The following is a 12,525-nucleotide window of genomic DNA, read 5'->3' as shown; positions in this document are numbered from 1 at the left end:
TTAATCAACCCTGTGTTCTTTGATAAATGAAATAAATACCATTTCCCCTGTCATTTAACAAAGATTCCTCAACTCAGAAGTCAGGAAGACACTATTCTAGACTGGACCAGTAATGAAATGAAATAACTAATCCAAAGGTCTTTCTTTTTTTTTTACCTCCTCCTTTTACAGGAGAAAGTAAACTCAGTATCATTTAAGTAAAGGATTGAGTGGCCACCATGAGGTAGACATAGCAGGAGGAATTCAGAGATATGATAACTACTTTCTGGGAGATGCTTACAACATAGTGGAGTATTGAGAAATATAAAAGTAACTATAGGGCTGTATATGAACACCACTTGCGTGGTATAAGCCTTACAGTAAATATTATATGGACAGATACGTTTTGTTTAGTCATTTAAAACTTTGCAGTGTAGGTGACATTTTAAGAAAAGTCTTGAGGGATGGCAAAGCTAAGAAGAAATGAATTCAGGAAGAGGGAACAGCATTATCATAGAAGCTACTCATATAAAAATTGTTAGATAAAATTTGTAGGAGGACATAAATTTGGAGTAGACTCCTGTAAAGGGTTCAGTAAACCAAACCAATATGAAATCACTCTTGCTAAATGTTTAATGAATAGCTGGCCTTCAGTCAATTTCTACGATTGAGCTTCAGTCTATCCTAAGTAGCTACCTGATTCAAATCTGTCAAGGTGCTGAGCTCTAACCCATTAAACTATCAATATGCCTTATTTTTGTTTACTATCTGTAAATAACTATCTGATCATGTTGCTGGAAGGAGGTCTTTGAACTTGTGGTCATGCAGGCTGCCCAATTTTAGAGTTGTTAAAGTCAGTTATGATTTTTAAATTAGTTGCAATTTGTCTAGGAATGGTCTAATGAGAGTGCTACCAGTACCACCACTAGACACTAGATGTCACAAGTGAAATGAATTCTAAAGAGTTTCTGCTTCTGTTAACATACTTCAGATTTATAGTTCAAGATGCAGATTCCTATACCCCGATAAGGTCCAGATACCATTCCTTAAATGCCAGAGGCCAGACAAATAAAAACATAACCTTTTATCTGTAATTTTCAGTTTATATAATGAGAGGCCGTTTCCTCCACAGTAGTTATTACCCAGCATAGAAGGGGACTCTAGATACTGGGAAACAGCAACAAAAAAAAATCCGGCCTACTTCCCATCATAACTCCTAATATTATAGCTGTTCAAAATGTAGATAGACAGATGTAGCTCGCTTATTATCTTTCCTTCATTGTGACTGCTTTAGACCATTTAGTTAGCAGAAGTGGTGTAGAAGGAGGTGCTGTATTGCATTGACAAGCTGTGTTTATTTTGACACAAACTTATTTAATAGTTGCTTTAGGTACTACAGCTTCCTTCTCCCTGTGACCTTTCCTATGTGTGTACACAGATAGAGACAGAGAGACATATCTGGTGTCTCTTCCTCTTCTTACAGGACATTAGTTGTATTTTAGGGTCCCACGCTTATGACCTTATTTAACCTTAAAGACCCTCTCTCAACTCTCATTGGAAATGAGGGCTTTGGCATATGAATTTGGGGGTACAAATCAGTCCATAACACAGGGTATTAATAAAAAATCCACTTTTCTAGAGTCCCAGTGACAAATCTCATTGGCTTGGATTCATTCACATACCCATCTTTTAAACAATCACGGAATCAAGGTGATGGGTATCCCAGAGCTGAATGGTAGAATAAATTGTAAGGAACCAGCATGGCTGAAAATGAAAGGCAAGATGAATCACTCAAAGAACAAATGCAGTGCTTTTGGCAGGAGTGAGAGAAATTGATGCTAAGAAGTTAACCAACAAATGCTGACCATATTGGGATAGCACACACTTGCTTTGAGTGAGGACTTCATCTATGAAGAGCAAAATAGAGCTCGTTAAAGAGCTGAAGATGGTCCTACACACTGTAGCTCCCAAAGAGACTGGGTTTTATTACTGTTGTTACAATTAAACAGTCAAATTTGCCTGCCTGGAACAATTATTCATTTTGATATCCAATTATCACAGTGGGAATTGTGACAATTCAATTTCCTGGTCTCCTGCTTGTTGCCACTAGGTGACAGTCTTTGCAAATATTTTTTCTGAACAAAACATTCCTGGCACAGAAATTAAATTCTGTTGGAAGAGGTGGTTTTAGTTAGATTAGCCAAATGCACATATTTTTTTAAATCCTGAGACTTGAAGTTCTTTTTTTTAAGAGAGAGAGAGAGAGAGAGAGAGAGAGAGAGAGAGAGAGAGAGAGAGAATTTTTTAATATTTATTTTTTTAGTTTTTGGCAGACACAACATCTTTGTATGTGGTGCTGAGCATCAAATCCGGGCTGAGCACACATGCCAGGTGAGCGTGCTACCGCTACCATTTGAGCCATATCCCCAGCCCTTGAAGTTCTTCAAAATCATAGTTACCCCTCATCTGAAATACTCTTTCTCTACTTAATTCACTTTTCTCATTCTTTCCTCTAAAGAGATCTATGACTAATGTTTAAGTCATATGCATAAAACACACATTCAAGAGTCAGGTTCTGTGTTCCTACTGCAGGCTCTGTTACTTCCTAGCCGTGGTTTTCTTTAACCAACTAGTTGGCCTTTCAGAGCCTCCATTTCCCTATGTACAAAATAGGATAATCAGTGTACCTGATTTAGTATGTGTGAAGCTTAAATGAGCTAACACTAGCATAGTGTCAGCAAATATTAGTTGTTATTTTTGAGAGCATTGTCTTGACTCAAATGTCTTTTCTGTTGGGACCCTTTTCTGAATTCCTAGCCTAGGGCTTGTCTTCTACATAGAATTCATAGCACTCTGTGCTTATCTTTCAAAACACTTATGATAATTTGAGTAGTTTATGTCTGCCTCCTCCACTAAACTGGAAGCTCTTGGAGGATGGTCACCTCACTACAGTTTCTCCCAGCAAGTGCCACATTGTCCAGGACATCCCAGTGATTGAGTCTGATGAGTGAATAAAAAATACATATTCAAAGCACTAATATTAAATGCAATTTATTGATATAAATAATGAATCTGTAAACCTTTGTATCTCCTTGAGAGATTAAAGTACTTGTAAAAGAATTATGATTATTTATCCTTAGTTTTTTATAAATAAAATGCTGAACATTTGTTAAAAATGAACATTTGTTGGAAAATGCTGAACATTTGTTAAAAATCAGTTTTCATGAAAAAAATCTCCCTGGGAGTATATACTAAATAAGTGTTCGGATTATTTGATATCCTCTGCAATTTCAATTGCTTTATCTATCTATGACATTATAGGTGTTCTTCATTTGAACCAATGTTTCCTCACTGAGAATTCACCCCTTAATGTTATGATTCCAATTCAAACATTTTGTTCTTTTTTTTTTTTTCCAGTGCTAGGGAACAAGCTTGGGCTTTGCAGATGCTAGTCAAGTGCTAGATCCCTATCAAGCATTTAAAATTAAATAGTGAATTTAGAATGCAAAATAGCTGTTTTGGAGATGACTACAAAGCAAAGAAACCTTGGCAGAAGTAAGTGTTCATTGTGTCTAATACAGAGCTTTATATATTAAGTTCTATTAAAAGGAGAACTATGCTTGATGAATTTAAAGTTTTACAACTTGTACTTTTCTAATATTTCCTCAGGTCCTGGGCAGGTTTATTTATATCCTGGTAAAAACAATGTGGTACATGACCTATTCATTTTCACACATAAAAAATATTTGAGTGTATTATTTCACTAATCCTTAAAATTCCTTAGCTATGAAATGAGCAACTAAAAAGGCCCAAAAGCACAGTCGTGAGAAATGCTAGAGAAATGTTAGTTGTTTTCTAAAATATAATTTAATGTTTCCAAAGTATTCTCAAAATATGAGAAAAGGAGAAAGTGCTTTGTGGGCTTGAGATAGCCCATACAGTCAAATCTTTGTTTTGTTTGTTTCTTTTTTTTTTTTTCTTGTGGTGCTGGGGATTGACCCAGCACCTTGTGCATGCAAGGCAAGCACTTTATACCAACTGAGCTATATCCCAAGCACCTCAAATCTTTGTTTCTTCCTACCAGGGTGATGAGACTTCAGGCAGTTCTAAAATAGCTGTCTCATTTCTTTGTACTAATGGTTGTACTTAATGGTCCACCACCTGGCAGACTGCCAGAACTGTGGCTTTATCACAAAAGCATCCCATCAACTTACCCATAACATGCTACATGATGCTGGCAGCACTTGGTCACTTTGATAAATTGGTCAGTCTGGTGAAATACTTTTCTGAAATGAAGTCCTGGAACTCATCAGGTGTCTTCTCTTACAGTCATATCTTCCTCTGGCTTTCAGATTACCCAAGCAGCTGGGCCAAAGCCCACATCCTCCCACAAAGCATGCTTCCTTGGAAATTCAGATCTTTGCAGTTTTGGCACTAAAGTAATGCTCTTTCATTTTGTGTTAGATCATGGCTGAATAATCTCTTGGGGTTGAGTAACTTTTTAAGTGTTAGAGGACAAACAGTTCCAGGGGTCAGTGTGCGTTTAGCAAAGGTCAGAGTTCCTTATAACTACATTTAAGCCTGGATTATGTTTTGCTTTCTTGTGTGTTAGTCTGGAGGTTGGTGTCACTATCTTCCCCTCAGGGGAAGCAATCTATACAGAAATGAAGTATGGCTTCTTAATTGAATTGGTGTAATCACCAGCATTTTTATTACCTAGTCATGGATTGCTTAACAACAGGGCCACGTTCTGAGAATTGCATCTTTACATGATTTTTGTGGTTGTGTGCATACCATAGAGTAAACTTGCATAAACTAGATGATATAGGTCAATCACTTGATGTGGACTCTTAATGTATTCAAGAGTTGTGGTAAAAATGAGATGGATGAGGCTGTTGTTGGTGAAACAGCATGCTGTTATAGTAACTTTTTATAGATAGGAGTACACTCTAAAATAAGGAGAGAAAGCATGGTATTATGAATACATAAACAAGTCACATGGTCGTTTATTAGCAAATATCATTTACTGTGTTTAATGGTTCTCAGCTTCACTGCTTATTGGTATCATGTGGCATCAGGCAGAATGTAAGTATCAGAAATATTTAGGTGTTCCCTGAGTGACTTTAATATTCAGCTATGGTGGAGAATCACTGGACCAGCTGATCATATAAAGAGGTAGGATCAAGTGAGTCCCTTAGCCTTTTTTTTCCCTGGCTATTAAGAGCTTTATGCATTGTTAAAATTCCTATTCAATAGCTTTGTGGAATGAATTTTCTTCTTCAGTTCATTAGGCCTTAAAAGTTCAAACATTTTCACAAATCTCTGTGCAATAGTAGTGTTGCCTGATAAAATACATGATATCCAGTTAAATTTGATTTCAGATAAATGAAACTTTTTTAAAAGTATGCCCAGACAATGTTTGCAATGGATAATAAAAATTATTTACTGTTTATCTGAAATTCAAATTGAACTGGAACCTTGTATTATTTTTAATATCTAATTTTTATTTTTTTAGTTGTTGATGGACCTTTGTTTTACTTATTTATATGCTGTGCTGAGAAACAAAACCAGTGCCTTATGCATGCTTGGAAACACTCATTGGTAGGAGAACATGGCTTATCCTTGGGAAAGACAGCAGTCAAATTTGGATTGGAGAGAGCACCATCCCATTAGTCCTCAGAATCTGGGATTTTTACTTTAGCTCTGACCTGTTCTAACTGCATCAGTGGAAGATAAACATGCAGGGACTGGAGGTGTATGTCAGAGTATGTGTTTAGTATGCATGAAGCATTGGGTTCAATTCCCAGTAACTCCCAGCCACCCCTCCCAAAAAAAAGGCATCAGCATATTAAGAATTAAAGACTGCTTAAAATCCCCCAGTGAGCCAAGAAGATTTTCCTTTTCCTAGGGGTGTTGTGAAAACTGCAGAAGAGGAGGGGTATGGCTATGCAAAGAGATAGGATACAGAAGAGGTGAATACCTGAATCTGGAGTCTAGGATTTGCTTTCAGGAATCTTAGCTGCAGTAGTGCTGGGATTTCTTCTTTCTTTCTTTCTTTCTTTCTTTCTTTCTTTCTTTCTTTCTTTCTTTCTTTCTCTCTTTCTTTCTTTCTCTTTCTTTCTCTCTTTCTCTCTTTCTCTTTCTTTCTCTCTTTCTTTCTCTCTTTTCTTTCTCTCTTTCTTTCTCTTTCTTTCTTTCTCTCTTTCTCTCTTTTTCTTTCTTTCTCTTTCTTTCTCTCTTTCTTTCTTTCTTTCTTTCTCTCTTTCTTTCTCTCTTTCTCTTTCTTTCTCTTTCTCTCTTTCTCTTTCTCTCTCTCTCTTTCTCTCTTTCTTTCTCTTTCTTTCTCTTTCTTTCTCTCTTTCTCTCTCTTTCTCTCTCTCTTTCTCTCTTTCTCTCTCTTTCTTTCTTTCTTTCTCTTTCTTTCTTTCTTTCTTCCTTTCTTTCTCTCTTTCTTTCTCTCTCTCTTTCTTTCTCTCTTTCTTTCTTTCTTTCTTTCTTTCTTTCTTTCTTTCTTTCTTTTTTTTGTCATTTTGAGTCTTTTCTATGGTTTAAGACTTGTTTTTCCTTATTCTTTTTTCACATTATAATTCCTTAATCTACCTGAATATCAGATACCTTTTGCCCTGGCTGGAGTTAAGATTATTCCCAGCTGGAACTGTTCTCCTAGCCTAGTGAGTCCGAACTAATGGAAACTTTCAAAGTCCCTGACAGTCTTGGAAGAACCTTAATCTCAGGAGGCTTCTTAAGCAGTCTGGATGCCTTTTGGCCTGAAACTCAAAGGACTGTTCACCTCTATCTCATTCCTGATATTTCCTTCCTCCCCTCCATCCCAAGAAGGACTAAAAGTCATGGTTGGTGTATTTCTTGGGCAACAGCAGTATCCACAAAGGGAAAAGGAGTGAGATTTCACAACAATTTCCAGAAAGCAGAAGTTGTAGTTATTTGACCAAATTGGTGCTTGACATTTTGATGAACAACTCTTGAGCATCCCCTTATAATTTCCTCCAAGTAGAAGATGGGCAAACGGGTAAAGTGTCAAATCCCTCAGTGCTAGTCCAAGTTAACTAATGGAAGGAAGTGAAACAGGTGAAGCACATTAACTTTTAACCTGATAACAGTGATTTTTTTCAGTAAGCATTGGATGTTTAAAAGAGAAATGTCTATTGGCAGCAAGAAGACAAAACAAAGGGGCCATGGGAAGGGCTGAAGCTGGCCCGAATCATGCAACACACTTGCAGATCAGCTGGGCCCACTTTGCACAGATGTTTTTATAGGAACAAGAGGAGGGGCAGGTATTGTAACACTTACATATTAGCAAAGTGATGGAATGATTGTTTCTTCACCATGCTCCTCCTTTCTCATGTGGCTGGAAAAAAAGAGGCTTTGGGTTAATTGTCACACCTGATTCAAGATAATCATATATATTGAGAATAGACCCCCATCGATTCTCAGCCTTTTGGCTAAGATCAAGTGGAGAATAGATCTTTAAGTCCACATAAAATGGGTTAATTTATCTTTTAAGATGCCAACACTGAAAATCAAAAAGCTGCATCTCTATTTACTTATGAATAAAACAATCATTATCAGCTATTTTATTCCTAGATGAACAAACTCAAAACAATTTGGAGAAAATGCTTCTAAAAATCTATCTCCTTCTGCCTAAATGTTGACATTGTTTTAGCACATTCCAGGATAAATCCTTGTTTTTCCCAATTGTCTTGGTCTTCCAGTTCTTCTGGAATTTTTCAGTACTATCTCTGGGCAATACTTGTTACAGAAAGTGGAGAAAGTTGGGTTTCCATGTAAATTTGTGTACAAATTAGTAGCCCAACATTGCCACATACAGTGTAGGAAAAATCTTTGAGCCAAAATTAGAAATGGAATATGTATGGAATATGCACACACGCGCGTGCGCACACACACACACACACACACACACACACACATTTGGATTGTCAGCTTGTTTTAGAAAATCAAAATGTTTTTTTATCCTGTACCCACATTCCTCATCTCAGTAATTCATTCTGATCTTTGGTCTGGCTGTACTTTTTCCAGTTCACCACTGCCTCTTTTCATTTTATTATTATTCAGTAAGGTGAGTCAGATATAAGGAGACAATTATATTACTTTCATGCATTGTTCCTGTATACATTTGAATTTGCCAGAAAGATTTGACTATGGTATGGCTCCACTGTCCTCCAACCTGATTCTGTGATTTTCTTTTATTCAAATGGAATTCTCAATCCTGCTATAGATAATCTGATATTTGCTTGGGGGAAAGAACTCAGCTATATTGTAGCTATAAAGTTCTGTAATTTCTGTCATGTTTCAATTAGTTTGTTTAAGGCATGAATGAATTTGTGACCAACAGAATAACTCTTAAGTTGATTTTCTTCTTTGGCTGTATTTTCATTGATGAAGAATTAATTTTGATCATTTGGATAAGCTCATCTATAAATGGAAAATGGAATTAGCAATTTGAATGTGGCTTCAAGTGTAGGCAAAATATAGAGAAGTAGTTCTCAACTTTTGGATCTTCTCTACTTAGTATCAGACAACTTTAGCACTAGAAGGGACTTCATGGACAATAGCTGGCCCCATAATTTACAAATAAAACTGAACTTATCATAAGTAATTTGTTCTTGATCACACTATGGGTTGGTGTCAAAGCTGGCACACAAACTCATCTCTTTTGAATTTAACCAAGGCTGATATTATTTCCTTTACCCTTAGTGGCCTTCAATTATATAATAGATACAATTTTAGGCTTATTTATCAGTTTTCATTGTTGTTTACTATTTATTTCAGGAAGCATTATTTATAACAAAATCATAACATTGTCAATTATTTTATAAGTTTCTGAATTATTTGTGATAAAATTATAAATAATTTTGTAGGCTCTTTTCTTAAAAACATGAAGATGACCTCAATAATGAAAAATTTGTAATTCATATTTTAAGAAAAAGGACTTCCAAACAAAAAAGCTATCAGTAATTAGTTATCTTTTCATGACTTTATATGGCTTCTCCCACTCTTCTCTTTTATTATCTTGTGTACATGTTTTAATATTACTTTTATAATTGTTAAAATTTTTAAGAAGTTATATGCAAGAAACAAAAGCAAATCCAATCTGATAAAGACATGAAGCATTTATGTGATATTAAAATCTTTTCACACTTCATTTATTCCTGTGAGTGAGATGTGAAGACCATTTCCTGTGACCCAAATATGCAAACACACAGAGAAAAGATTTGACACTTTCCCACAGTAAAAGAAGAATGTCTGGTGGCCGTGACTGCCAAGGGCATGTGCTGAGAGCTGTGACCAAGAGTGCATCACAGGCTGAGTGGCACTGTCTTTAAGGTTAAAGTCCCCCAAATCTCTCAAGGATGACCTCCTCACAGTATCTGGCTAATCAACTTTCCCTATATTCTGGTATGGATTTTTATTTTCTCTGAAATTCTGAAAGCTAAAGAGAATTCAAAATTTAGAGTACTTTTGTCTGGTTCTAGGGAACAAAAAGGCATAAAAGTTAGTACCCACGCCCAACCTGTGTCCAGAAGGAAACAGCTGCATGGTTGCCAGGGGAAGAGTTAACTTGGAGGGCGAGAGAAAACACTTCTTAATAAATAATGTGTTTTTATGACTTCTGTTTCTGGGAAACCTGATATGTACAATGCACCTACACATATTTGAGGTCAAGTTCCAACTGTGTTTTTATTAAATATTTGACTGTTTTATGTGTTTTTAGACTGAATTTGAGACCTGGGTGATTAAGGAGTATGTCTGTAAAGAGTTTGCCTCTCTGTCTTGTCTCTCTTCTGTCTTATCTCTCTTCTGTCTTCTGTCTTCTCTCTCTCTCTCTCTCTCTCTCTCTCTCTCTCTCTCTCTCTCTCTCTCTCCTTCCTTCCCTCCACACATACAAACATACACACACAAATACATATGCATATACACTCACACCTACATAGCCCATATACTTTACATATGTCTGTACTAAATTTTGTAATTAGTTGACACCACTTTCTCATGCTCCTTAATTTTATTTCTTAAGAAGGTAAAGCATCAAAAACCACTGATAGCTTGAAGTCAATCAGTGAATCAATATCTTCAGTTCTCTGATATCTTCCCTGAAAAGCTGGGCTGCTTGAGAGAATGCTCTTGATAAGCAAATCCTATATTTTGCTTCTGTGAGGAAGGCACTATTTTACTTATTTCTTCTCAATAATGGAAGAGACACAAGTCCAGATATTCTGTTACCCTGGAGAAATATACTAAATTTCAATAAAATATCATGGCATTTTTTTTGAGTATGTGGGGGGTCGGTATCAGCACTTAATTCTTAGAAGGAGTGCTTCATTTGTAAACTTTTGGCATGTTTCTAGATTTCAGGACCTCATCCATCTCTCTCTCTCTCTCTCTCTCTCTCTCTCTCTCTCTCTCTCTCACACACACACACACACACACACACACACACACACACACACCCCTAGCCCTAATCTACATTTACACACCAGTACTGCAGTTAGGTTAGAACACTTCTGCTGATTGGAAGAAGCCCTTCAGGCAGAGCCTAGTGACAGTTCACATGACACAAGAGTGAATCCCTCCCTCTGACTTTTTGGCTTTCTCAGGGTTGAGAATAGTGAGCAGTGCCTTCAGCCTGGGGTGACTGATGCTCTAACTCCTAGGAGGGTACTCAGAAGTGGCACCTCCACTTATAAGGAAGAGAATGGACAAATTCTCAGGCTGCTCCATTCAGTTGTTTTTAGGTCGCCCTGGAAAGAAGCTTCATTCATGGTTATTCTTGCTTCTCACTTTACAATGATGCCTCTGAAACCTTACAATTCTCACCCTAAAATAAATACAATTATACATTGATAGTTATAAGTATTAGAAAGGAAAATTTCAAAAAGGAATTTTACCATAAGATTTGGAAAGTCTTTAAAATATATTTCAAATGATTTTGGTTTAGAACACTATGTGCATTGGAAAATGAGTGAACCTTTTATCAGACCTCACAGTATGGAAAGTACTAATAGAAACATTACATTATTTATAGGAAGAAAACAAGGGCATTATGTGGAACAATTAAATTTCTGATTGAGTGTGGGGGATTGGGATATTTAGGAGAATACTACTGACAAGTAAATCCATCCAATCTTGCAATGAACAGATTTGGGAGAGGAAACATAGAGAGGTCTTGGACTGAAGGATATGATGGAGGAAGCACCTAGCTTTAGAGGTCCCAAGCTGGCACTGTAGAATGGGAATCATACAAAGCTTGATTTTAATCTCAGCTTAACTTCTTTACAGAATAAGGACTTTGGAGCCACATTTCTTGGATCTAAATCATACTTCCACTGCTTATTCTGTGAACTTAGAAAGGTTTTCTTATCTAAGAAATGGATATAATAATACCATCTGTGGCTGTTGTGAGGATTATATAGGATGTGATATTCAATGTGTTTGGAAAGGTGCTGGTGCTTCATTCATTATTAGCTACTCTTATTGTATGAGTGACCTTAGCAAAGACTAGTCACTCGGCTGCCCCTATCTCAATATCCCCATATGTAAAAGGAGAGGAGAAAAATATTGTAAGGATTAATTGAGAGGGTGTGTTTTAATAGCTTATTTTATCCTTTTTATTTAAAAAATCATAAACACACATGAAAGTAAAGAGAGACTAATGTGAATAATCCCAATGTGTTCACGGTCAGACTTCAACAATAATTTTTTGAGATTTTTGTTTTAACAATTTTCCCACTAATTTTTTTTCGGGGATGTTTGCAATCACATCACAGATGATATACCATTTTTCAGTATGCAAGTGTGCTATTGTTTGAAAGATGTTCACAATGATGCTTCTGTGTGGAGCCTCTTGGCAATCTTATTTTCGCTCCTTTCATCAGGGGATGAAGTTTGTTTTTGAACCCCCTTCAACCTAGGCTGGCCTTCTAGCCTGTTATGTCTAAAGATGTAACAAAAGTGATGTTGGGAGATTCTAAACTCAGGTTTTGTGATTTCTAGGCTGAAGAATCATTGAGCGGAACCCAGCCCTTAGTGCTGACTTTACAGAATTGTAAGTAAACACCTCTACAATGTTTGTAGTGGCTTATTATCAATTGATAGAGAACTAGCACAGTGATGTGTTTTCTTAAAGTGCCTAAAGCAAGTCTTTAATAATGAACATGAAGCTTTTACCACCCTGTGCAAAGGACTTAACTCATAAGGCATGAGGCATTTTACAACTCTCAGGGAGGATGTCAGTGTTGTAGGGTCCATGTGGAAAAAGCCTTTCGTGACAGTCATCCTAACTAGAAGCCTTCTGAGGTGGAATTATGTATTCCATTTTAAGGTCTATAGGATGCTGCTTCTTGGTCCTGAGCTTTATTGGGTTATAGTTTACTTTAGTGAAATATATGGAACATCTTAGAAAAAATGCACAGTGCTCTTTGCTCCCCTGCCCTCTGCAAACACATACATAGAAGGTATGCTTACTTCAGGGGGTCGTGGACCAGTAAATGCATGGATACCAGTTAAGAA

The sequence above is a fragment of the Ictidomys tridecemlineatus genome, unplaced genomic scaffold (assembly GCF_052094955.1).
Source record: "Ictidomys tridecemlineatus isolate mIctTri1 unplaced genomic scaffold, mIctTri1.hap1 Scaffold_1084, whole genome shotgun sequence".
Taxonomy (NCBI): domain Eukaryota; kingdom Metazoa; phylum Chordata; class Mammalia; order Rodentia; family Sciuridae; genus Ictidomys; species Ictidomys tridecemlineatus.
The sequence above is the reverse complement of the archived record's forward strand: the minus strand, read 5'-3'. Positions refer to the sequence as shown.